This window comes from Lissotriton helveticus, chromosome 2_1 (genome assembly GCF_964261635.1).
Source record: "Lissotriton helveticus chromosome 2_1, aLisHel1.1, whole genome shotgun sequence".
NCBI classification, from domain to species: domain Eukaryota; kingdom Metazoa; phylum Chordata; class Amphibia; order Caudata; family Salamandridae; genus Lissotriton; species Lissotriton helveticus.
Window position 1 is genome coordinate 749,614,703 of NC_136059.1, and position 26,690 is coordinate 749,641,392.

Genomic DNA, 26,690 nt, shown 5'->3' on the forward strand with positions numbered 1-26,690 from the left:
CATCAGGGCGATAGAGAGCGCGGAGTGGCTGTCTCCCCTGGTTGTAGCCCAAAAGCCCAACGGCAAGGTACGTCTCTGCGTGGACTTAAGGGAGTTAAACAAAAACATTGTCATAGACAAATTCCCCTTGCCGCGCATCAGTGAAATGCTGGCAAAAACGAAGGACGTCACATGGTTTTCCACAGTGGACCTCTCGTCGGCCTATCATCAGGTTAAGCTTCATCCGTCGTGCACCCACCTCACGTCGTTCATCACACCCTTCGGGTGCTATGAGTTCGTGAGGATGCCCTTCGGCTTAGCTTCCGCCGCGGCCGTGTTCCAGAAAATCATGCATAAACTCCTGAAAGACCTGAAGGATGTCCTCTTCTTCCAGGATGACATTCTGGTAATGGGGAAGTCGAGGCAAGATCACAACGTGAAACTTCACAAGGTGCTACAGAAACTGCAAGACAGTGGATTGACTGCCGAGTGGACGAAATGCAATTTGGGAGTACAGTCGGTCACATACCTCGGCCATGAGGTGAGTGGACAAGGCATAACCCCGAAGAAAACAAACATGAGAGCCATCATGGAAGCGCCCACTCCGGAAAAGAAGGAAGATGTTCGGTCATTCCTAGGAATGGCCGAGTATTACAGCAAATTCATCCCTCATTTCGCAACAAAGACACACTACATACGACAACTGCTCAAGGAAAAGAACAGGTTTCAGTGGGGAAAAGAGGAGCAAGAAGAGTTCGACGCACTCAAGCAAGAAATGGGTACAGCCATTCCCCTCAAGGGATTTGACCCTAAAGCTGAGTCTATTCTCACCACAGACGCCAGTGACCGAGGCCTAGGAGCGGTACTGATGCAGAGAGAGGAGTCAGGAGAGATGTCGACTGTCAGCTTCGCCTCCCGCTCGTTGTCGCCCAATGAGGAGAAGTTCAGTGTGGTGGAGAAAGAGATGCTGGCGGTGGTCTGGGCGGTGGAAAAATTCAGGCAATACTTGTGGGGTGCCAAGTTTCTCGTGAAAACCGATCACAAGCCTTTAGTTCGCGTCCTGACATCAAGCGGACATGACCATGCCACACCCAGGATCGCCAAGATGACCCTACGGCTATTGGACTTTGTCTATGAAGTCGAGCACATTCCAGGGCCACAGAACAAAGTGGCCGACTTCCTAAGCAGGGCAGCTGCCATGGAAGAGGCAAAGAATGAAGAAAGGCAAGAGTGGGAAGGATACGTGGTAGCCACCATCCAGGACACTGAGGAGGTAATAAGCGCCCAGGACTGGGAAGAAGCATACAGGGAAGACACAGACCTGGAGGCCGTAAAAGGATATGTCGTTCATGGCTGGCCAGAGAAGAGACACTTAAAGGAGGAGCTGAAGAGATACTGGGAGGTCCGAGAGGAACTGTCTTTGGCTGAAAACCCAATGTTCTTACTCAGAGGGGACAAGGTGGTTCCGCCCAGGAACATTTTGGAACGGTTGATGTCCTTACTGCATGAAGGGCACCAGGGCATCACAAAAACGAAAACCTTGGCCAGACAAGCATACTGGTGGCCAGCCATCGACGCGCAGGTAGAAAGACATGTGCGCTCTTGCGAGTCTTGCGCAAAATCGGACAAGGCTCAGAGCATGCTGAGACCCCCGCTGGGAAGATTTCCGATTCCAGATGGCCTGTGGGAGATGTTGTCAGTGGACATAATGGGACCAGTCCTGAACAAGGAGGGCACTCAAAAGTACGTGGTGGTCGCCATTGATAGGTATTCCAAGTGGCCCGAGCTACAAGTCTTGGAACGAGTGGATACTGAGGCAGTGATAAAGTTTTTGCGTACCACCTTTGTCAGCGAAGGCATCCCGAGGATCATCACCTGCGACAATGGACCCCAGTTCACTTCAGAAAAGTGGACGGCCTTCACCAACAGAAACGGAATTGAAGTGAAGCACACCCCGATCTACCACCCGGCGGGAAATGGCCAGGTGGAACGCTTTAATCGAGTGATTATGGGCACCATACAGGCCGCCATTGAGGATGGTAAGGATTGGGAAATGGAGCTGGAGAAGATGATTTGGGCATACCGAATCACACCGGGTAGCACAGGCTACAGCCCCTTCAAGATCTTAAGAGGCAGAGAGGCCTTCACCAAAGACAATGCAGCATGGAGGAAGTTGATTGTCCAGAGTAAGTGGTCACCGGCGGTGGTCAGGAAAAATTTAGAGAGAGCCCAGGATGTCTACACGGCACACTACAACAGAAGACGGAACACTCAAAGTACAGAACTGGACAAAGGTGATTGGGTGAGGGTGAAGCTAGCCATCATGAAGAAGAAAGGAGAGAGCAAGTTTTCACCTCCCCTCAAGGTGGTGGAGCCTTATGCTAGATCAGCTCTCCTGAGCGACGGAAAGATTTGGTCCATGGACAGAATGGCCAAATGCAGCAAGATTCTGAAATGGGAAGACGAGGCGGAAGAAGGAACAGAGAATGTCGTAGAGGATGGAGAAAGTGTAAGTGGAGAAAGGCAAGAAGAGTATGTGAACGGAACGGAAGGACAAACAGCAGTGGAAGAAAGAGTGAGTAGAGAGACAACGGAAGGAAAGAGCAGAGGCAAAGAAGAGAGTGAGAAGAAGGCTAAGGATGGGGAAGCAGAAGGTGCGAGAGAGAGAAGGGAACAAGAGACTACAGGAGGAGAGAGAAAGATTGAGAGGGTGGAAACTCGAGCAGGGCGGAGAATTAAGGTACCTGAGAGATTCAAGGACTATGAAATGGACTGGAAGTAAGACTTTTAAAAATTTGTTTATTGTGCATAAAGGGGGGAGATGTGGTAGCGCTCTAGTGTTCCAAGAGCGGAACAGGAACCACGTCACAGGATGTGGTAGGCGGGTCATTGGTTCTCTGGCGCTTACCGCTAGAGGTAGCCAGCCCCGGCGCTCCGATAAATAAAACACTTGTACAAACATACCACCGCGTTTGTGCATCTTTACAATGAGTACACCTTTGGGCACTACAACTACCATCGAGCCACGGAGTGTGGCCACGCCCACTGGGGCGGAGTTGACATTTAAAATTTACAAGGTGCCCTGGAAATAACTGTGCCGACTCTTTATTACTTCCAGAAGCCCATGATTAAGTGCCAGGAGGCACGAAACGCGTCGCAGCAGACTTTGAATTTGGCAGAAGCAGGCAGCCGCTTGTTATCCACGGCGTTTTTCAATAAAACGAAAGGCATATCTTACCTCCTTGTGTGGTCCCCCTCAATGCAGGCAACTTGTGTGTTTGGTATATATATATATATATATATATATATATATAATCCACCGCTCCAAAGGACACCGCAGATGCCGCACCCTTACGGAGAAAGAACGGACAACAGTCTCAGGTAGCAGATTGATATCTTTTTTTCTTTATTTGTTTTGCATAAACATATATATATATATATGTCTTTTGAATATTAGTTTGGGCACAGTGTTGTGATTACATATGGTATTTTGTGTTGTGATTAGATATGGTATTTTAAGTCAAATATGCTACAAGAAGAGCATGTTTTTAAGTCATGTTAAATGCATTTTAAATGCATTTTTGTATTATGTGTACATATTTGTATAATGGTATGTGTAAATATGGTAGTATATGTTTGTGTTGTGGATATTTATGTGCTGTCTCATGTCAATTGCAGCCCTGATGAAGTTCCTTTCAGGAACGAAATGCGTTGGCTGATGTCCTAACATTTGTGTCAATAAGAAGATTAAAAGAAACTGAAAAGACTTCATTTCTGGTGCTCCCTCCAAGATCTCTAAAATTAAGTAATGTAGTAACATGCGCAAAAGCAGCATCATGGCAGCAGAGCTCATGCTAACTTAGCAATGTTGAGAATGACCCTAAGGGCTTCCTAACACTCTCTCCCTGGCAGGATCGTAGTGCCTAGATAAAAGACTAAAACAGAGTTCAAAGTTAAGCAGCGTCCAGAAGTGCTTTATAAAAAAACAGATCGTGGGGAAAGAGTTTTTGTGAACAAAAATGGAATTAAGAAGGAGTTAGCAAATCCATTAAAGTACGTGAACCTACGAATGCAATTAATTCCAAAAGGAAATCTCTATCCTTAGTGGAAAAAAGAGATGCCATCCAATTAAGTATGTCGAAGGAAAAGACAATACTCCTCGTAGTGTGAAGCTTCCAAGAGCATGTCCGGCCAACTAGCGTGATATTCAATGAAACTTCGTTGTAGGATGTTCTGCTCAGCCACGCAGATATCCTATTCAGCCAAGACGCCAGGAGCAGCAGCACGCGCCATGTCGCCATTCTCAGAACAAGCCCGCTCATGGGCCTCTAAGGGACCCATTAACTGGTGAAAATCTGGGACTGTACATGTTGTATTGGAGAGGCATAAATCTAAAGCCCAGAAGAAAGGGTACCGCAGATAGTAGAACACAAGTTGCAAGTGACATACGCAAAGCGTAAAGTCAATCCATAACTCGCGCTAAGCATCGCTAATGGCAAGTATCCAAACAGTTGTTGCATTCGGTCACGGTACAATAGGCCTGGTCTGTGCAGTACCACATGATGAGCAGCCATTGCGTTGTAGAAGCAGAAGGATCAGTATTCCACCTGCAATCACCAGTAACAAAGAAAAGCATCGGAAGACGCTATAAAAGATAGAATGGCTAAAAGCTGGTAATACTCCAAATATCGCCTGAAAAGAAGTCACAAGGCAGAATCCCACATTCTTAAAAAAATTAGCAAGGCCTTTGGTGTCAGACGCAATAAATATTTGCTGTATTGGCTCCCCAAAGTAAAGTGGGAGGTTAGTGTTCAGGAGTGACTGAATCTCTCTAGATGTCCTAGCCACCTGCAACTCGAAGGTCTCTCGAGCTGAAGTGAGAGCCACTTCCTGTAGGAACAATAGTGTTTTTAGCCTGCTCAATTTGTTGAGATCTCTTTTCAAAGTAGGAATGGAAGGCCAAATGGAACTATCTACAATCCCATGCGGGCATAGAAAAAGCAAATTGCTACAACAAGTAACACGTTGTGAAACTGTTACTAAATACAGGATTTCTGCCCATAAACCACACCAGCAGTCATGTTTTTTCCGTATAAGATAACTGCCATGTGTAAGCAATGTAAAAGCGGGAATTATAGATGGGACAGGAGTTCTTTAAAAAAACAGGCAAGATCAGGTGCTGATACATTACATGCGCTGTGCAACTTTACGTGTTTGCAAACCAGGGAATGTCCTACTGTAGAATCGCACTCCTCCCCTGTTAGGAAAACTTCCTTATCATCCCGTTGACATCTGTAAGTAAAAGGAAGGGACCATAATTTATAGACAAAGGAACTACCCAGGGGCTCATAGAGACCTATAGGAAAATGTTGCATAAAAGATTTAAATTGAAACAACGAAAATGGGAGAGATATTACCCCATGAATTAACAAAGCAGCAGAGTCAGTTTCCGCCACAGAAAATGGCAAGTCCTCCAACTGTTCAATGTGTAACAGCCTTTATGTAGCATCTTTCATGGACATAAATTGTTGTTTAACAGTCAAATTAAAAGGTGAAAACAAAGTTGAAGCATTTAAATAAACCCATGAGACTTTTCCCATTTTGAGAGTCTGTAACATCCATACAAACTGCATTACTGATCTTAATTGATTTTGACCATGATACAACACAGATACATTATTCTGAACAATATCAATTACAAATGAAACAATATTTACCAAGGTGTAAATGTGTGAAGACAGTGTACTGATGCTATTGTCCACCATGGCAAGAACTTTTTCTAAATTTGCCTGATCTACTTGACAAAGCTGGAAAAGCCGCTTCTGCCTGTGAAAGTTTCCAAACTTTATTGTAAACTGCATAGAGAAAACTCTTTTTTCTGGGGGCTCTAGGACCTAAGATCAAATCAGGCAAATTAATATCGCTTGACAAGAGCGACAAATGTTGTTTTACTGATGATAAAGTTGAATGTTCTAACCCTTTTTGGCATAATTTACCCACAGGTGACTGTGTTTGAATTTGGAAAACGAGGTTCCAGTCTAGTCTGCGTGAAACCAGGAGTTACATTATAAAAACATATCTGGCATTTGTTTGAACTTGTTGGCCAGATCAAATAACTGGAATGGTCAATTTCCGAAAAATTGAAAGTGTCATTGCGTACAAAGCTTGTAATACATCAATGGTATATTTTGTCTGTGCACTCCAATTGTCAAATTCCACTAAGGAGGGAATTGATGGAATGTTCAAATTTTTCACAGTTGCCAAAACAGGTGGTCTGGTGTACAGTGTCATTTAAAAATAAAATGTGAGTCGGAATCTGGCAGGCACGATGCAGAGCTTCAGTGCCCTGAACCTGCCAAGCTTTAGTGGCCCAAATTGATTTTAAATCAATTGTATATTTCCAACGATCCTAACCTTGTTTTGCCAATTCAGTTCTAAAGAAGGTGGAATAGATCAATTTAGTATGGGTAAGAATAAATTTGGGCTGCAATAATGAATGCAATTTAAAAAATTCATCCAGGATCCAGGATTAGACGTATTGTAATCGTTAAAATAAGCGAACCTATCCAAAGTATTTTAGAACTTCCATGGATGGGAGTCGGACAATGTTCCCATTGAGTGTAATTAAAAAACGGTCTGACGGTTTTGTGTAAGTAATGATGCCCATAAAGTTGATAAAAGAATAAATCAGCATAATTGGCAGAATTTAAATACGAGTCTTCAGCATCAAAAGCAGCTAAATATTTCAAATCAGAAAACAATGAATGAACAGCTTGCACATCCCAATCATCAGAATCTATGTCCTGTGTTACCACATTTCCTAAGGAGACGTGAAATACGTATGGTATTCTAACCACTTTTGTCGGACCGTGGACTTCAAAATCTACTTTATCCCATGCAATGCCATCTGCAACTGGGAAAGCCGAAATGTTAACAAGAGCTTGATCACATTTCATGATATAGGACGATGTATGAGGTACTAGAACTCCGTCGAGCAAGTTAACAGCAGAGTGTTCTGTCAAATAATGACCATTGATCAGCACGAAAAACAGATTCATAAGACAATCTACATGAAGAGGAAAATCAGGATAAGTACCAACCAGATGTAGGCCCATGGCAGGATCAAGTAAGTCTTTTTGATTCCAGAGATAAAAATACACAATTTTGTTGGTGGAAGTGTCAAATTGGAAGATGAAGAGGATGAGTCAGAAGAGAAGCTATCAAGATCTCCAAAATAACCACTTGCAGTTCTGTTAATTAGAGGTGGTAGTGCTGGGTCAGCCTGATATTGTCGAGAATTGATTGGCACCTCACTATTAGACTCATCTGTAGGGTAAGTATACTTGACGTCCGCATTGGATGATGGAGGCAGGACAGGTGAAAGGTCAATAGCAGTGTCCATTATGCCCTCACCCACACAATCATTAGCAGAAGAAGATGAAGTCAGCGGATTCAATTAAATTGCGTTGCACGAAACAGCAGGTGTGACACTATTCAGAATCGGCCAGACGGTGTAACTTGACATTGTCCACTGAGGTGTATCTGTTGTATTTGCAACCAGGTAAAGGTGGTAAAATGACTGTACGAGTACCCTTTAATCCAAGAACTGGAACCGGTGCACGATAAGCGGGACCAAATTATTTTTTCTTCTCCAGCTTTTCCTGTACCAGATCTCCAGTCTTTGGAAACCAATCGGCTGTCAGAATCAGCAGTACTGCATCAGTGAAAGAGGGTAAATGTTCAGTTGCATAGCTGTCATGGGTCCTTTTTAGGTACTGTAACAGAGTAGAATGAATATCTATGTTATGGGTCATGGCAGCCACCACAACGTCTATATCATCAAGGTCTTGCACAAACATTTTAACGCCAAAGAGCATTCCGTATGGGGTCTGCCCACCCAGAGGTCGTCTAGGGAGATTATGAAGTGCACGTTGATCCCCATACAAGTGAGCAAGCCAGTTCCTGCCAGTACCTAAGACTCTGGCTGTCAAAGATTGCTTTAACTTCTTCCGTGCGTCGGACAGTCCCTGGCCGTCTGACATCACGGTGGGCGTGTGCGGAAGACGGCCGGCGGCTGGTCGAACCACGCACGTATCAGTTTTTTTCAGCACCGCGGGTGAATTCCGGCCGCAGCGAAGCAGGTAAGTCACGGTTCATTCGCTCCACTATGGAATTGCCCTCAGGCCTATATGGAGACGAAAACTGTATATGCACCTCCATTGACATCATTGCATCCTTCTATGCCTTCGAGGCTAACGCTAGACCTTTGTCAGAGTGGAAGGTGCCACAGGCAAACATCCCGACGAAGACAAGCAAATCTCTAGTGACATTTCAAGCGTCAGCACTGCATTGTGGCCAAACCTAAAGGAATCTAGTGCACAAATCAACTGCAACTAAAATATATTTATATGCAGCATCAGAGGAGAACAGACCGCTGTGATCAAGATACACAGAGGCAAAAGGCTGATTGGAAATACTCAGCCGTGTTTGTGGTGGAACGTGGGACCATATATGGCTTAATATGTTGACAAATGTCACACAAAATTATATAACTACGGGTCTGTTTATATAGACCATGAAACCAGTAACATTGCTGTAAAATAGAAACTGTCGCAGACACTCCGGCATGCGCAGTAGTCATGGCTTTGTATTCGGCAACGATCAAAGCAGGTCTGCGGTCCATGTTTGGAATCAGCTGATGCCCAACATTCGGAATTGTAGCATAAGGAACTTGTTCAGGAGGTAAATGATAAGAACACTTTGAAGGGAAGCCCTGCAGAGGAGCAGTTACATCCTTTGTAGCAGCAATAGCTGCCAAAATGTAATTATCAATCTTAGTCGTAGACCTTCTATCTGCTGCAAAAGAAAACATTGTAACTGCAAACTTGGCTGCTTCATCAGTCAAAGAATTACCAACAGCATGTGCTCCCTCACGCTGATGGCCGAGAGTATGGATAACCTGTGTGAGATGCTTTTTAAGTTCCGCCTCTCAAACCAAAAGCATTTTATGCTGTATTGCACTGCCTTTAGAGTCTCTATAGTCACTTTGTGACCAAAAGAATATGTTGTCATTGAAAGACTGGACACAGTAGTAAGAACCGCATACAATAAGAGTATTCACATTAGGATCAGCAAACTCAAGCGCAAGAACAAGAGCACACAGCTCCGCCAATTGTGCTGTACAGTCCCCAAGTGCCTGCGTATGCACTATGGAAGACTTAAACTCTCCTTTGACGATCGTACCAGCCACATTATCACAGACTGCTGAATAAGCGTGTTTAGAACCGGCGGCCGGTTGAGCCTATCCATCGGTGTAGATGATACATTTGTATTCATCAAAAGGTAGCAGGGACAGAGGAGGAGGATGAACCTGTTCATACTGTAAGAACTTCTGTGTCTGAAGAGAAGGATCAAAAATAAACATGACATCAGCCAATGTCAATTATGCAGCCCATCGTATCCAACTGAGATGTAAAGACTTAGAGCTGGGTGCAGTTGCCTTAGTCACTGCTTCTAAAGCAGGGAGAGGAGTGACCATAAGAAAGCATTCTTTCAGAATCGCCATCTATACCTCTGTCAAAACTTTTCTCAGTATTGGAAAATCGCATTTTAGCCGATGTGTGATGAATGGGATTTGTAAGCAATATGTACTGTGTCTCCCTCACAAGAAACCAACGGGCCAGGTACAATACGTATCACCAGGTTTGTTGCATTGTCACACGTCAACAAGTAGTTAGTAGCAAGCAAATCTGTTTGTAAAGGTAGTAGAATTGAGGTATGTTCTGGAAGCCAGAAAATGTTGGTTTTATCAAGGCATATAGTGGTTTGATACGCTGGGCATAATTGGGAATGTATGTCCTCCCAAAAGTCAAAAATCCCAGCAGAGACTAAAGTTTTTTCAGTTTCCGACGGTGGTGAAGGCTATCCAGTCACAGCTCTCAGGAGCCAAGTTGTGACTATAGAAACCATTGGATATATCCAGTGTAGTTTTGTATTTTTCATTCAGAGCTGTGCATATTTTGTACCGCAAATGTACAACAATAACGATTCAACTTCTGATAATCAAAGACAATGCGATACGATCCGTCAGGTTTTGAAACAGGAAAAAAAGGATTATTCATTGGTGATACGCAGGATTCAACCCCACCCTTGTACTACAACTGAATATCAAAAACAGGAGCCTTAGCTTCTCGTTTGATTGGATATTGTGGCTGTGGCTGTGGCATAGACCGTAACGGGATCTCATGTGCTGGGAAATCTCAATCCCAGCCCACCTGGTTATGGTATATCGCCGGGGTAAGGGCCGAAGCACACTCAGCTGCAAAAGCTGTTGCATGTTCCTCAGGGACATAACGCAAAAACTTGGAAGTATCACAACTTCCCCTTTTGGAGCGGATAGCCCAAATGGCGGTGGCCAATCTGCCGCTGCTAACAAAATATCATATGAAGAGGTGAGATTCTCCCAGAAAACCACTGTGATTGTACGCTGTATACCACTTTCAATTTGGAAGACTATTTCTAGAGTCTATCAGGGGGGCAACTCGTATATCTGCTGTCTCCACTCAGTTGCTCTCACCTCCAGACAGGGACGCAACGCCTCCCGCACTATGGTAACCTCTGTTGCGCTGCCGAGCAGGGTCACCACCCAAGGCCAGTCTAGAATACGTGTTATCACCTCCTGAGGCTATTTTGCTGATAAAGCTGCAACTTTCTTCTTCGATAGGGTGGTCTAAAGCGAGGCAGATCCTCTTGTTTGGCTTTAACGTCAAACTGACAAAGTTGATCTTGTCCCTGTTGTGTGGGCTGACCTTTGCTACGATCCTGGCATTCTCCACCACCGACTTGAGAGCCTGATGTGTCCTGTAAAGAACAAGGAGAGCGCTGATCAGGGACATGAAATCTATCAGGAGTCTTAATTTTCACTCGGTCCCACAAGTCATAAGTACGCTCAGAAAACTCGGGTGTCGGTGAACCAGCACGCAAACAATACTTCTGTTGTTGCTGCCCCAGTTTTTTATTTCTCCAGTTCCTTTTAGGAAAGAACGGGTGCCCATCTTTATCAGTTTGGGCCTTTTGTTGAATTTGAGTTTGATCTTGTGGTTGAGTAAAAGTCTTGATTCTCAGACTATTGCGCCCTATGCATTTTTAGGCTTTAGCAATACTCTTTGGCAATTCGTGGGGCTGCCACAGCCTCCAAGCATTGCGTCACTTGTAAGCAGACAGCATCACCCTTGATATTAGCAAGGATCATACACCCCCGCCAGTGTCATTCCCAACTCCAGGGCCGATTCGGCCCCATGTTCTTCTTAGAACACACTTGAATACGGATGGGAGAATGGTCATTGAAGACACCACTGGAAACACGTTACCCCAAGTGTAACAATCAGCTAATTCGGGAGCCAGATTTTTTGGTAGACTTATTGTCAAAATCCTGTGCTTTTCCACAGGTGGGGTATTTGGAAAAACAGCTTTGAGTTGCCCAAATTTGTCCGTAAGCCAATAAGGAAGCTCATCCTTATTCTGGGGGTGCTTGCCCATTACAGAATTAACCATTAAAGGACTGACGGTCACACCACCAGGTGCAGTTGGTTGCGCTGCAGCCCCAGGTGGTCCCACCTGGAAGTTGCTTAACATAAACTGAATAACTGCCCTATGCTATGTATTAAGGAAGTAATATACAGAGCTCAGCAATCATAGCAGTTGTTAGATAACGTGGGTGTGGGGTACACTCAGCCAAGACCGGCCATGTGGCTCCTTCTATCAAAAAAGGGCCTAAAGGGACAGGATTTATTGGGTGTGGAAGGGCACCATTAAACCATAACTGGTGTTCTCAAGCTGTGAGCAGAACCTCAAGAGTACTATATGGTTTATATTCCCGGGAAGCGCAGTGGCAGAATATTTGTGAAACAAATTGTCTGTTCCATCAATTGCCGGAAAGGTGACCAGGAATAAAGTACCTCAACGCGGAAGGCAGGATCTGCCTCTACAACCAAGATAAGCGCAACCTCTGCATCAGGTACCCCGTATTATTGTAAATAAGCCCTGAGCGGTGCCCCATTAGGAGGCATTATGGCAACTGCCATGAACATTAGCATAGAATAACAACCTATGTGTGACAGCGCAACAAAATGTTAAAAGAAAGAGAAGGACCTTTTAAAATTCAAGCATGAAAAACCTATATAAATATCACAATATAGGAGGCTACACCGTGACAGCTGTCTCCGGAAATGAAAGTGAGGGGATTGTGGACAAGCACAAGCACTACTCAGGAGTCTTGCAGATAAGAACTAGACCAAACGTTAGCAGCGCCATGTTGCAGGGATTCTGTACATACACAGAACTATGCGCAGGAAAACAAGACATCGGTGTATAGGGGTTTTACCTTCCTACCACCTTAGTGACCAAAATCGTAAAACAGACTAGCTATAGTGTCTTATTCGTTACTCCAACAAAATCACAAGGCTACAAATGATTAAACAACCCAGAACACAACACTCCCGACTCTCTCAGGAATTGCGGTAGCAAGACATATGCTTTCGCTCACTCACTCGTACACAATAAGGATAGTCGGGGTCAATATATAGTTTAAAATGTTTATTTTAAGTATGGTACTCTATAATGCAGAATAAAAGCCAGTACTAGCAGCAAAATACATAAACCTAGCAAAGTTAGCATTATTACAATACCATAGAATATGAAGGGGGATGTCATTATATATAGACAGCGGAAAAAGGACTATAAGGCCTAACCACCCTCCCCTTGGTGAGTTGAAGTTTATTATATAAAGGAAGATCCCTGGGCTGTGTCAGCAGACCCCATACCTTAAAGCCTAGATGGTAGCTGTACATGATAGAAACAGCATAGCTCTTCTCCAAGGAAAGGTTTCCCTCCAATACAGAGGCAAGATGGCGACCGTTCAGTAGCGGTCGAAGCAGTTGAGCAGTGAGAACGTATGGTCGTGAGCTCCAGGACTGAGAGCTGGGAAAAATAAGCGGCAGTTAATGTCCGACCGCGGGTCTAAAGAAATGCTAAAGAAATGCTAGCAGTGCAGCCGGTATTTTTTATTTTCTCCAGCCGTGGATCTGCAACTCGTCTGTCACGGGAACTCGTGGGTGTTTAGACCTATCTACAGCTGAGGTTGAAACTACGAGTCGCACTTAGAGGGCGGGTCTGCTCCCGACGTGCTAACCGCGATCGGTGGAACTTCAGCGGCGTAAAGCATCACAGTAACCCGCCGGAGCCCAGCTGCCCCCGGTGGCAGAAAGTATCTCATAATATGGCTCCGAAAGTGAACGCCGCTAACAAGGCTGCCCAGGGTCAGAGGAAGGCGCGAGAGGAGACGCCTATCGAGGATATACCAGAATCCGAGGTAGAGCACACGCCAGCGGCTGAAGAACGTGTTAGGAGAAAGCAGCAGCAACAGACCGGCACTCGGACCCGACCCCTGCCTAATCCAAATCCAATTGTTGAATTGTTTGCAAAATCTGGTAAGGAGAAGGGGCCGGGGGGGTGACTATGACGAATATCAATACTCCTGGGAAGGGGAATGACACTGATTTATCGACTGCTAGCACAATAAAACCTAATGACTCCATTTCTGGTGATATTGGAACCACACTAAGTATAGATGTAAAGGATAAAATGAATGAGAATTTAGAAACTTCCACAAAAGTTCTTGTATCAGTGAATGACCCACAGGAGGCGGAGACAGAGTCAACAACCACAGATAAGCTGGCGGTAACCGCAGCAGATGAAGATGATGAGCAGGCCAATAACAACTACGCAGAAAATCAGAGCGATAAGAGTAAAGAAGACTTGCCTACTAGGAATAAAGGGCCTGAAGATGAAGCTGGAGATGGCAAAGAAAGTAACGAAAATGCTTCAAATGAGGCATTTTTCTCAGCATCGGATGGGCAAGAGTGGTCCGAGGAGGAAGAAGAGGTATGCTCTTCATATTTGGATTCAGAGAGTGATCCTGAGATAGACCAACCAGTCACAGCTATGAAAGCACTTGGAGTACTGAATAATGACTTACAGACCGCATGTCGGGAGCTAACTTGGGAATTACCCTCAGATCACCCTCATAATGATAATTTGGATGACGAACATATACAAATATCATTATTAGAATCAATACATCAGGAAATTATAGCCCACCGAGAAGAGACCCGTAGAGATAGTCAAAAAGCTCACTCAGCGATGAAAAAGATGCAAGGAGTAGTGCGGAAATTGTCAAAGGCATGCTCTAACACCAATGACAAGGTAGCAAACTTGGAAGATCGAATAGTAATGACAGAATCTGAAGTGGTCGTGGCTGTCTCTAACACCAAACTACAAAATGCGCAATTAGTGGATATACAATGGAAGCTTGAAGAAATGGAAAATCGACAACGCAGGAATAACCTTCGAGATCTGGGAATTCCGGAAGGGGCCGAAGGGCCCGATATAAGAGCTTACGTGATCAAGATATTTGGACAGGCATTCCCAGAATTAAATGACTGGAACTGGCCTAATGAAATTCAAAGAGCCCATCGTACTATACAAAGACTAAGGAGAAGCGCTAAGGAAGGAGAATTTCCAAGAGCTATCCTGATCTATTTTGGAAACTTTGTACTAAGACAAGCCATTTTTGACAAAGCAAGACCTAATGCCAAACGAACCGTGGAAGGGATTTCGTTCTTCGTGAGACCAGACTTTTGCCACACTACAGTGGAGAGACGCTGGTGGCTGAGAGGAATGATTAAACAATTTCAAGATTTAAATATGCAGGCATATTTAGTTAACCCAGCTCAACGAAAAATCATTCATAATGGAAATGCTTTATTTTTCTCTTCGGAGATTAAAGCAAAAGAATACATACAGTCAATTGGGGCTACTAATTAGAAATGTTTTGATGTTTAGTATTACCTTGTCCTCACCGCTCACACTGCATTCCATCCTACACTCAGCTAGGACTGAGTGCCTCGCATAACAGGGGGGGGTCACATGAAGGGATGGGGTGTGGGGGGGGAGCACGGGGTAGGTGGAGGTGGGGCTCGGGGAGGGGACGAGGGAACAAGGGAGAAAATTAAAATGGAGAAAATGGAAGATGGTGCAGGATAAGACAAAATGTTTGGTTGCTATTAATTGGTAAAGTTTGGAGCATAATTCATGATATTATAGATCAAATGTATAATGAAAAGCAAAAATGTTGGTTGTGGTTATTTGAAAATAAGGACGGATCTACTCGAAGGAACTCTGATCCAAGCAAATGGGAAACGTTAAGATCTGCACTATAAACGTGGGGGGTATGAATGATTGGAAGAAGAGACAGAGATTGGCTTATTTAGTAAAACATGAGAATATTGACATCTTGTGCATACAAGAGACCCATCTTCCTTGGGCTAAGCGTAACTTGCTTTTTCTCAGTGGCTTTGAACTAGTTGCCTGCTCAACCCAGACCTCTATAATTCGAGGAGTAGCAATTATGATTCGAACCTCACTGGGGAAAGCAAAAAAAGTATTGGCGGATCCCAACGGTAGATGGGTAATCGCCGATTTGGAACTGGGTGTCACACTCTGTGTAATTTATGGATCAAATCAGGATGATCCTGAGATATTTGACTTTTTAGAGACAGAGCTAGTTGGATGGCCCACTCTTTTAATAGTTACTGGTGATTTTAATATTTCAGCAGACTGGGGTATCTCAAAAAGATATACAGGACGGAAACCTAAGGTTTACCGATCAGTTGAAGCTTTTATAAACTCCCATTGCTTACAGGATATATGGCTAGCCAAACGTCCACAGCATTCGGGGTACACATATTTTTCCAATCCAGCCCAGAAACATACAAAACTGGATTATGCCTTCATTTCCTCCTCAGAGATGTCAAAAGTAAACATTATGAAACTCCCGAAGGTAATCTCGGATCATAACCCCCTAATAATAACATATGAGGTGAGCTGTTTGAAAAGAAAAAGAAATCACTGGTCTTTTGAAAAAAAATTATTAATGAATAAAAGATTTACTGACCATCTCAAAAAATGGGTAACAGATTTCTTTGATATCAATAGATATAGCGCCTCACGGAATACAGTGTGGGATACATTTAAGGCTGCACTTAGGGGGGAAACAATAAGCTACTCCGCAAGACTTAGAAAAATTGATCGAGAGCAAGTAGACAACTTAATGGTGAAATTAGGGAAAGCAGAGGAGCAACATATAAAAGATATTGCGAGTGGGATAGAAGGTGTAGAGAGGTTAAAAGTTTTAACGGTTGTAAAAGCTGACCTTCAGAAAGAAATAACACAGAAGACAATTAGGGAGTTTCAATCATCTAGAGTTAAGAGATATGAGACTGGGGAACAGGCAGGCAGGGCCTTAGCCCTTCGGCTAAGACAGGCGAAGGCGAAATCCACTATTACTCACATTGAAGAAGCAGGTATAAAATATACGGATGAAACGGAAATACGCAGAGTATTTGAAAACTTTTATCAAAGGCTATATGAATATGAAGAAACTGGAAGTAATGAAAGAGAAATAATTTGTGATAAAGGCCCTAAATTAGATGGAACATGTAAGATGGATTTAGATAGGGATATTACAATGAATGACGTCCTTGATGCACTTCGGGGACTAGCCTCAGGGAAGGCCTCTGGACCAGACGGTATTCCTTTGGAAGTCTTCAAAGTAATAGAGGATGAGGTTTCCCCTCTATTACTGGATTTGTTTAATGGGATTTTCTATTCAGGTCTGGCTCCACAGTCTTGGAGAGAAACTAACATTATAATTTTTCATATAAAAAAGAAAAACCGGTGAGAAACCCGGGCTCCTATCGGCCCATAACATTAATAAATTCAGATATCAAACTATACTCCAAAATACTAGCTAATCGGTTGAGTGGGATCATTGGTGGTCTTGTGTCCCCGTGGCAGCACGGTTTTGTCCCGGGCCGTGGAACGACAGACCATGTAATTAGAGCCATTAGTCTATTTGATGCCTGTGCTGCGATGGGGAGTGAGATGGCAATGATCCTGCTCGATGCGGAGAAAGCTTTTGATCGGGTTACGTGGAGCTTTCTTTGGGATATACTGGAAGGTAGAGGTTTTGGCCCTAAAATTATTGAAGCCCTCCGGGCAATGTATGTGGAACCAAGAGTCAGAGTGCCGGTCAATGGTGAGAAATCAGGGATAATAAACATCAAGAGAGGGACGCGTCAAGGCTGCCCCTGTTCCCCGATTCTCTTTGCCCTGTATATTGACCCCCTTATTCAGGAGATTTTAGCTAATCCCGAAATTCAACCAGTTGTATATAATGGGTACTCTAATAAAATGTTGGCGTATGCCGATGACCTCGCTGTAATCACCATCAATCCTCAGCAGGCACTACCCATCCTGGTTCAGTTGGCAAAAGACTTCGGCTCAAAATCAGGATACTTGCTAAACGATACAAAAACTCAGATTATATGTTCTAAAAATATCTTTAAGACTGATTATAGATTTGTTGAATCAGCAACTTATCTTGGAGTTAAGATCAACGCTTCAGTGGATAAAATTGTTGAAGAGAATTATACCCCCTTAATTAATGCCATTGATAAAGAATTAAGGAGAATTGATGTACTTCACCTTTCCCTGGTTGGGAGGATTAATGCTGTTAAAATGTCAATGTTTCCCCGTGTGCTGTACCTATTCAGAGCAATCACACTTCTAATCGAAGAAAAAATCTTGAAAAGTCTGAAGTCTACATTTATAAGATTTATATGGCAGTATGGAAGGATAAGGCGATCCACTAATTATATTTCTCTTCCGCACGAAAGGGGGGGTATGGCCCTACCGAATTTACGGTTATATCATTGGTCATGTCTTTTGCTCCAAATGCATATTTTAGTTCAGTCAAAAGTAGAGACAAGAACGGGACCCTTATTAGAAGATAATCCAACCCCAATCTTTAGAATGCTTATGGGTGATAGAGCGCAAGGGTTGTTTCGGGGGGAATTAGAACGGAGATTTTATAAAAACACTCGATTAAAGATTTTGTTAAGCATGTGGCAGACTTGGAATATAGTTTTAAATTTTTTTCATGTTTCAAGAATTAACCCCCACCTACTGTTACGTAACTCTAGTATCTTCTTTCAGTTAAAAGGTGATATGAACTTTATGATGTGGAGCAGAATGGGAATAACCACTCTGGGAGATATTATGGAAGAAGGCAAGGTTTTGGGATTTGATGTACTTCAGAGGAGATATGGTATTACTAGAAGTCATTGGCTTCTTTATGGTCAAATAGACCGAACTACACAAGCTTTAAGACCTAGAGCTTATTCCTCACAGGAATCCCCAATGATTAAGCTTTTAGAAAGGGACAGAAACAAGATCAAGACTGTATACAGTTGCTTATTAGAAGCTGTCCCTGATGATTTGGAAAAGATGGAAACTAACTGGTCCGCTAAATTAAATGACCCTGAGGTAGATCTAGACCTAGCCTTGGTTTTGAACAAATGGGTATTAAGAGCATCCAATTTACGTGCACAGCATTATAAAACAATTTTTAATTTGTATCATACGCCATCGAAATTATATGCCTGGGGTTTGATAGAAAACGATAATTGCCCCCGTTGTAAAGAGAGTCAAGCAGATTTAATGGACATGTTTTTTTCTTGTAAATGTCTTGAGTTTATCAAAAAAGAGATGGTGAGATTTTGGGAAGGCCTGACCGGTCTTAATATTTTATTAACCCCGACACTGATGATTACTGGTATTGACGCCAACCTGAAATTGGGGAAAGATGAAGCAGCCTTGCTGTTTATTTTTGTTGTAGTGTTTCATATATTGATTTCAGCTGCGTGGAAAGAAGTAAATCCCCCGTCTTTTCAGATGTGGCGTACTAGAATGTTGGGGATTCATAATATTGAAATATGCCTATATGAATCTAAAGGTATTAGTAAACGAGCTATGGGAGAACGGATATGGACCCCTGTAACAAATTGGAGGACAAACAAGACTTAGTTAATGTTATACTGAGTTATTGCTTTTGCTGATTTATTAATTGTCTAAAAAACGAAATATCTGTAGATACGTATCTATATGTATATGTTTATCATGAAGCTCATTTTTTTTTTTTTTTACTTTTGTCTGTCCTGCTACACAAATTCCAATAAAAAAAAAGGAAAGGTTTCCCTCCAAGTGTGTGTGAACAACATGCAACTCCGTAATATCAAAGCACAAGCTCTCTAGCAGTGCAGCTGTGTGTAGCATGCTTTGTCTAGGTAATAGGGACTGACCAGAACAGAATAACAAGGGGTATGTTTTTCGACCTTGCACATTGTGTTCAGACTAAACTCCAGGAACTGCAGAGAATGCATAAAGCAGACCGCTTTCATGTGAAAGACACAAACAGATTCTTGCAAAATAAAGACATGTAGTAATGTGCGCAAAAGCAGCAACATGGCAGCAGAGCTCATGCTAACTTAGCAATGTCGAGAATGACCCTAAGGGCCACATAACACAGCCTAATTTTGTGCCCCTCAGTCCCCACTGCACAGATTACCTCCGATGTGGAGTTAAGAATAGTATGTCTATTCCTCTCTCTGTGCATTGAACTTTTTGATACGTTGGTCCTCAATATTCTGGTCACAATATTGTGAGGCCTCAAAGTTTTCTCCACGATCCTCCATACTACAGTCCTAGAGGCCTTATCAGGCGCAACTTCATTTAATAATGGTGTATAGCACAAGGCATCCATAAATGTGGACTGGGCTGTAAAAGATTCTGCCCAACCTATACGAATACAGATCACACCACTTTATCGGTGTTGTCAAGCCAACATACATAGTGAGTAGCAACACAGGAAAAGAGTCAAATTGAGCTCATACAGTGAGTACATTTCTACATGGTCCCATGCACAAAGCAATAACGTGTTTAGTAACCAGTGCCGTATTCTTTTAAATAGTATAATAAACTTCTCTGCATGGCCCACAAAACAGCCCTCATAAGTCCACAAAACTGGCTCAGGTTATTCTGTTAGGCTAATACACAACAAAGAGAGGAGTGCCCCCTTAAAGGCGTCACAGAGAAGTTCTCTGTGCCAAAAGCTCAAGGCTTGTGCCCAACCTGTATGCAGGACAAAGCATGTCCTTTATGAAGACCCCTCACTCACCAACCTAGTTAGTGACATGCTTCATCATCGGGGACCCACCCCGAAGGCCGAGTGCCAACGGGGTGTGCTTCGACACCTGATTACAGTGGAGCGGGTATTGTTTCTTTATATGTTGCAGTGAAAACAAGTGATAAGTGGATTAAAAGGGGGCCAGTACTACTCACCTCAAGACTTTATTCCTGAGTGACTGGACACCCTGTAAAAGAAATGTGACACCTATGCCTAATTAGGTAGACTCCGGTGTTCAAGACGTATAGTGTATTTAAAAAGCAACGTGTGCTATGTGAAATAAAATAGGTCTACATGTTTCAACCATCATACGATTGTGGGTTTTCGTCAGGACCAGTGAGCAACAGACCTGGGTGGTGCGCACACGCTAAGGTGCGCCCTGCCCTCGGTCAGTGAAAGAAAGAAACAAAAATCTGTTTCTTATAAAAATTCTTCTTCCCGGTGTGGAAGAAAAACCTGTGGAAAAAGATAGTGGGGGTTGGGATCACAATACAAGAGACAAACAATTGTTGTACAGAAAACATATAGTAATAATGTGCGTGAAGGATGTGGGTCACGACCAGATTCAGTCTGACCACCGAGCTGCACGTCTACCCAATCTGGGTGGGGTGACTGTGGTGTGCTCGAAAGGCTGAGTGACTGTGGAGTGTATCCTCAGTCAAATAAAGCGTACTGGTACAGGGTGTTGAAGTTAATTGTCTAGGAGATTTAAATATAAGCAGAGTTGAACTAGCACATATGGAGGTATCGCACTGAACCACTAACTACTGGATCTAATGTCCATAGAGCTCCCAATTATGTAGACATTAGATGCTTACTCAGATCGCGGAGAGATTCCGCTTCATGGGCGTCCGGGTTCCAAGGGCGATGCTCGCATCACCTGGGGAGTAATGGTGAAAGCCTACGGCGTCTGGAGCCCAGGAGCTTAATATTCAGAACCTCAGCTTCCTGGAAAGGGCGTGGAGAGGCTGATCACGTGGGTTCGAGGTACCAATCCAGTGTATGCCCACTGACCACAACCACCAAAACCCTACAACTGGAACCAGGGAAGATCTGGACAATACGGGGTCACACCAATTGCAACAGCGAGAATGTAGTCTATAGAATAACGTGTCCCTGTAACTTACACTACATTGGTATGACGAACAGGAAAGTCAAGATTCGCATTGGGGAACACAGGAGTACGATCAGGTGCAAAAAATCCATGACCAGATTAACAGAACATTACCTATCTGCTGGACACACGCCAGACGACCTTCAATGGACAATCATTGAACAAGTAAATCCGGGAAACAACCTGACCCAACGCCTCTTTGAGAAAGAGCAAAGATGGGTTTACAGGCTGTCTACCCACAAGACAGGTTTGAATGACAATATCCCATGGGCCTCTGTCATGGGGTGATGTCGCCTTTTTGCATAGTAGAACTTCTGCGCATGCATTCTTTACGGACTCGAGGACTGCACGTGTCCCTTACTGGATTCAATTCCCCACTCTACCTACATCCAGTAGGATCACACGGGCAGAGAGCCATCAAAAACCTGGGCAAAAAACCCAGGCGATATCTCGGTTTGCTCAGGTTCCCATAGCGACCGTGCTCCAAGCCTCCTCTTGGTAAGATGTCCGTGGATTGGTACCTCAAACCCACGTGAGCAGCCTCTCCACGCCCTTTCCAGGAAGCTGAGGTTCCGAATATTAAGCTCCTCGGCTCCAGACGCCGTAGGGATTCGCACGGGCGTACCGTCTTGGTAACCAAGTAGGTTTACTGACCGAGGAGCAGAAGCTGCAAATAAGTCTCTACAAACTCGATCCTCAAGGATTGTAACTTATTTCATACGAGTAGACACCCTGTTTGCTCACGGTGTTCCCGCGCCCGCTTTCACCATTACTCCCCAGGTGATGCGAGCATCGCCCTTGGAACCCGGACGCCCATGAAGCGGAATCTTTTCGCGATCTGAGTAAGCATCTAATGTCTACATAATTGGGAGCTCTACGGACATTAGATCCAGTAGTTAGTGGTTCAGTGCAATACCTCCATATGTGCTAGTTCAACTCTGCTTATATTTAAATCTCCTAGACAATTAACTTCAATACCCTGTACCAGTATGCTTTATTTGACTGAGGATACACTCCTCAGTCACTCAGCCTTTCGAGCACACCACAGTCACCCCACCCAGATTGGGTAGACGTGCAGCTCGGTGGTCAGACTGAATCTGGTCGTGACCCACGTCCTTCATGAACATTATTACTATATGTTTTCTGTACAACAATTGTTTGTCTCTTGTATTGTGATCCCAACCCCCACTATCTTTTTCCACAGGTTTTTCTTCCAGACTGGGAAGAAGAATTTTTATAAGAAACAGATTTTTGTTTCTTTCTTTCACTGACCGAGGGCAGGGCGCACCTTAGCGTGTGCGCACCACCCAGGTCTGTTGCTCACTGGTCCTGACGAAAACCCACAATCGTATGATGGTTGAAACATGTAGACCTATTTTATTTCACATAGCACACGTCGCTTTTTAAATACACTATACGTCTTGAACACCCGAGTCTACCTAATTAGGCATAGGTGTCACATTTCTTTTACAGGGTGTCCAGTCACTCAGGAATAAAGTCTTGAGGTGAGTTGTACTGGCCCCCTTTTAATCCACTTATCACTTGTTTTCACTGCAACATATAAAGAAACAATACCCGCTCCACTGTAATCAGGTGTCGAAGCACACCCCGTTGGCACTCGGCCTTCGGGTGGAACCCCGATGATGAAGCATGTCACCAACTAGGTAGGTGAGTGAGGGGTCTTCATAAAGGACATGCTTTGTCCTGCATACAGGTTGGGCACAAGCCTTGAGCTTTTGGCACAGAGAACTTCACTGTGACGCCTTTAAGGGGGCACTCCTCTCTTTGTTGTGTATTAGTCTTGAACAGGGGACCGGGAGTTCCCACCCTACAATGCTGGTAAACACCCTACTCTCTCCTCTTGTTTACAATATTCTGTTAGGCTGACTTTTAAAGCAACAGATAATTGTCTGCCTGCTGTGCCCAAGCCTACCAACAAGTCAACTATAGCGCTCATGAATTTTAAGAGAGCATGTGGTTCTTTGAATGCAGTGTTATGCATGAAGACTACATAGATATCATCTTTTGAAACATATCCTTTTCTGAGTGGATGCATGCACACAGTGCTAACTTAACCATCATCTAGGTAATGACCAGCACACTAGCTTCCAACAGAATATGAAACGTGCTCACCTTTCTTGCAAAAACATAGCTACCTATATATTCATATAATCTTTTATATTTTCACATCTTTTCACACCTGCAGTTGGCTTACCATGTACTGAATGTAAAACACGGCAATGTCACATATTTGAAACAATACAATGTACTGGGTCTGGAACAATTAAATGGCGCAGAGGGAATGTGCAATCATAGTTATTAATTACTTTAAAGCTCATTAAGATAGCAGGATATATTCATGGTATGTCTTTAAAGATGTATGAGTTAATAATGAGGGAGCAAGCCGCCCCATAAATCCAGCATTTCTAATATTTGTCACCTTTGGAAATACTTGGTAAAGTGGACCATCTTGTGAATTCACAGAAGAGCCAGAAAATATGCAGTACAGTATGCATGAACTGCTGGTATTAATGCAAAGTTTATATCTAAGGAACACTTTAGTTAGACAAAATATGAGAGGAAGACAACAAATTTGCACCACCAAGAGCCACTTTTTTTTATATTTTCCCTCTATTATACACTGAATGAAAAATCACATTCTAGTATGTAATATCAATGGGTAGCTCAAATATTGTAATTCTAGACTGAAAATGCCATTCATACCCTGAGTGTCTAATTCTCAAATGCAGTCTTACACTTTTGTGTAGGTTTACGATTATTTGCTATTCACAAACTGTATTTTATGAGTAGTATCTTTACAACTGCAGAGTTTTGGCACATAAAAAGATAGGAGAATCCTACGTTGCTTTGTTGTGCTGTGTTGTGTGGAAGAGAGAGAGAAAAAATGCTCCTTATTTACAAAGATATTTAGCATTTCAGCTCTCTCCTTGTACTCGCTCTTTGAGTGCTGCTTAACGCAATAATGCAAGGGTGACTGTTAATGCAGGATGGTTTTGTGCAGGAAGGGGCACCTTCTAGCACAGAACAATCATTGGAGGCATTTTTATCTTTGTATATGTACTGCAGAATTCAGCATACATAGAAAGAGCAAATAATGATGAGAAATAAATATATTTCTCCTTGTCACACCTTGAGAAGGATAGCATTTAGACGAATTCACAAGTTTAGTAGCATTAGTGAATCTGGGAATGCTCCAACATCGATGAGTGGATACATGGGAATGGATGTGGCCTCATGGTCATAGCTGCTGACTTTGGAGCTGGGGAAAAGGTTTGAGCCTCGACACCAGCTCAGCCTCCTGTAATTCTGGGCAAATCACATAGGGAGCAATTACGATCTCGGTCGGAAAGCCTCTGACCTTCTGTCAGAGGCTTTCTGACCAAGACCATCGGTTTCACTTCCAACAAACTAGTAACAATTTAGTGCCGGTAATCCCAATGGACGGAGTTTTACACAGCCCGGATTATGATGCACAGTTTTCAGCACGCTTTCCATGCCTGGCTTTCCAAAATAGAAAGTCTGTCTGAAAGCATGTTTGGTGGCCCCTAGCAGGGCTCTCTTCTGTTTACGGCCTCCGGTTGGGGGCTGAGGTGGCACCTATGGTGCATCCTTGTTGATCCCTGTACCGTGTGTCTGGCACCTGGAGGTGTCTGAAAAGTAGTACAGGGATGAACACAACCTCCCGTTTCCCTATGGGGGCTTGTGCTACAACCGGTTTACAGCTGTAACACATGCCTCCATAGGGAAATGTGATTATGCAACCGCATCATGTGCAGTCTCATTGTAAATTGGTGGTCTGGACTGCCGACCAGAGGTCGATCGGTCCCATTTCCACAGCGCTGAGTCCACCCGACATTGTAATAAGCCCCTTAATTTCTCCGTTCCACCAAAAGAAAAATTAATGTGTCCTTGTGTAAACATGACTGGTGCTCATGTAATCTGCTCCAATACCTTTGGGTCGAGTCTGCACTATATAAATCTACAAAAAATGAAAAAATAAAAATAAGTACCAATGAAACACCTCCCAAATTGAAATGTTACACAATGCTGCACAAGCAGCTGTGTTGCATAACATTTCTTAACAAAGCCATGCAAGGCAACATAAATTGGCCCTTGTGGGTCTTTGTAAATATTACTGACGACAACAAAAAAGCTTGATAAATCTGGGCTTTGGTCTTCATGAAGCACTTTTAAACTGCTTTTAGACTGGTTCTTTGTTCAGTTCATGACAGGAACTATGACTTACAAATATAGGTGTGAAAATGTGCTTTCTGTCTTCTAAGTTGTCAAAGGGCTGGATCCAACGGTAAAAATGTAGATGCACCTGAAGGGATTTACATATCTCCCTGTATGTGTTTTCAAATGTTTTTGGGGGAATTCACCAATATTCCCCATGGTATGCCTGAATGATACACAAAGCATTATACTGGGAATTTCAGTTGACTATTCACATGGCATTCTATTTCCACTGAGAAGAAATCTGCACAGCATACATTTGTGCAAGCAGTAAATGGAGAACGCTGTCCAAGTTCTAAGTGCAGTTTTTTCCTTTTTTCCCACTGTGAATATATTTTCACTGTGGCGAAAACTGGTGTCATTCTCCTCCAGAAAATATGGCGGTGATCCGTTTTATTTTCCATCCTGTAGTAAACCTTCAATCACTTGCAGGGCAGAAAATGGGTCAGAAAGGAGTTTAGGAACGCCCTAAAACATGTTTGTGCATGTTTCCAAACTTTCCAGACCAGTGGTTCTGAACCAGTGCTCCTGAGACCTTAGAACATATTAGTACAGTCTGTATAAATAGGGAAGCAAAATGTACAATTTCAAATTTTAAAAAGGTCAGTAAAAATGAAAGAATAAACAATTTGAAATTTGGGGGCTGAAAATTAAGTTGATATTCCCCAGATTGATTTGTGTGAGTAGTGCATCAAATAGAATATATGAGTAGCCTCAAAATAATTTAGAAAACCTCCACCCTTCCTGTTAAAATGAACATTTAGATGTGGTTATATTTGTACGTGAATGTAATAAAATATTTAGTGATTTGTGTATTTGTTTGATGAATGCTCTATTTTTTGTGTATGTTTTGCAGTTCAAATCATCAAAAATGAATAGGCAGGAGTCCCTGGCTTTCAGTAGTGACTAGGGGGAGGGGGGTCCTCGGTTTCCAATAAGGATTCAGTGGGGTTCTCTGGGGATGCAAGGAATACGCCACAGCTAAATGAGATTTATCAAGCCATGAAAAGCCACCTTGCGTTGCCCTGAGTGACTTGATGAATCTAGAGTAATTGAAGACAGCGCAAATCTCTGTCTGGCGTTACTCTGCGGCAGGAAGGCGTGCCATCGGTGAAGCATGGGTGTTCCCACACATCCACAGATAGATTCCCACACATTCCCAGATTTACCAACAATGGTAAACCTGGGAATGCATCT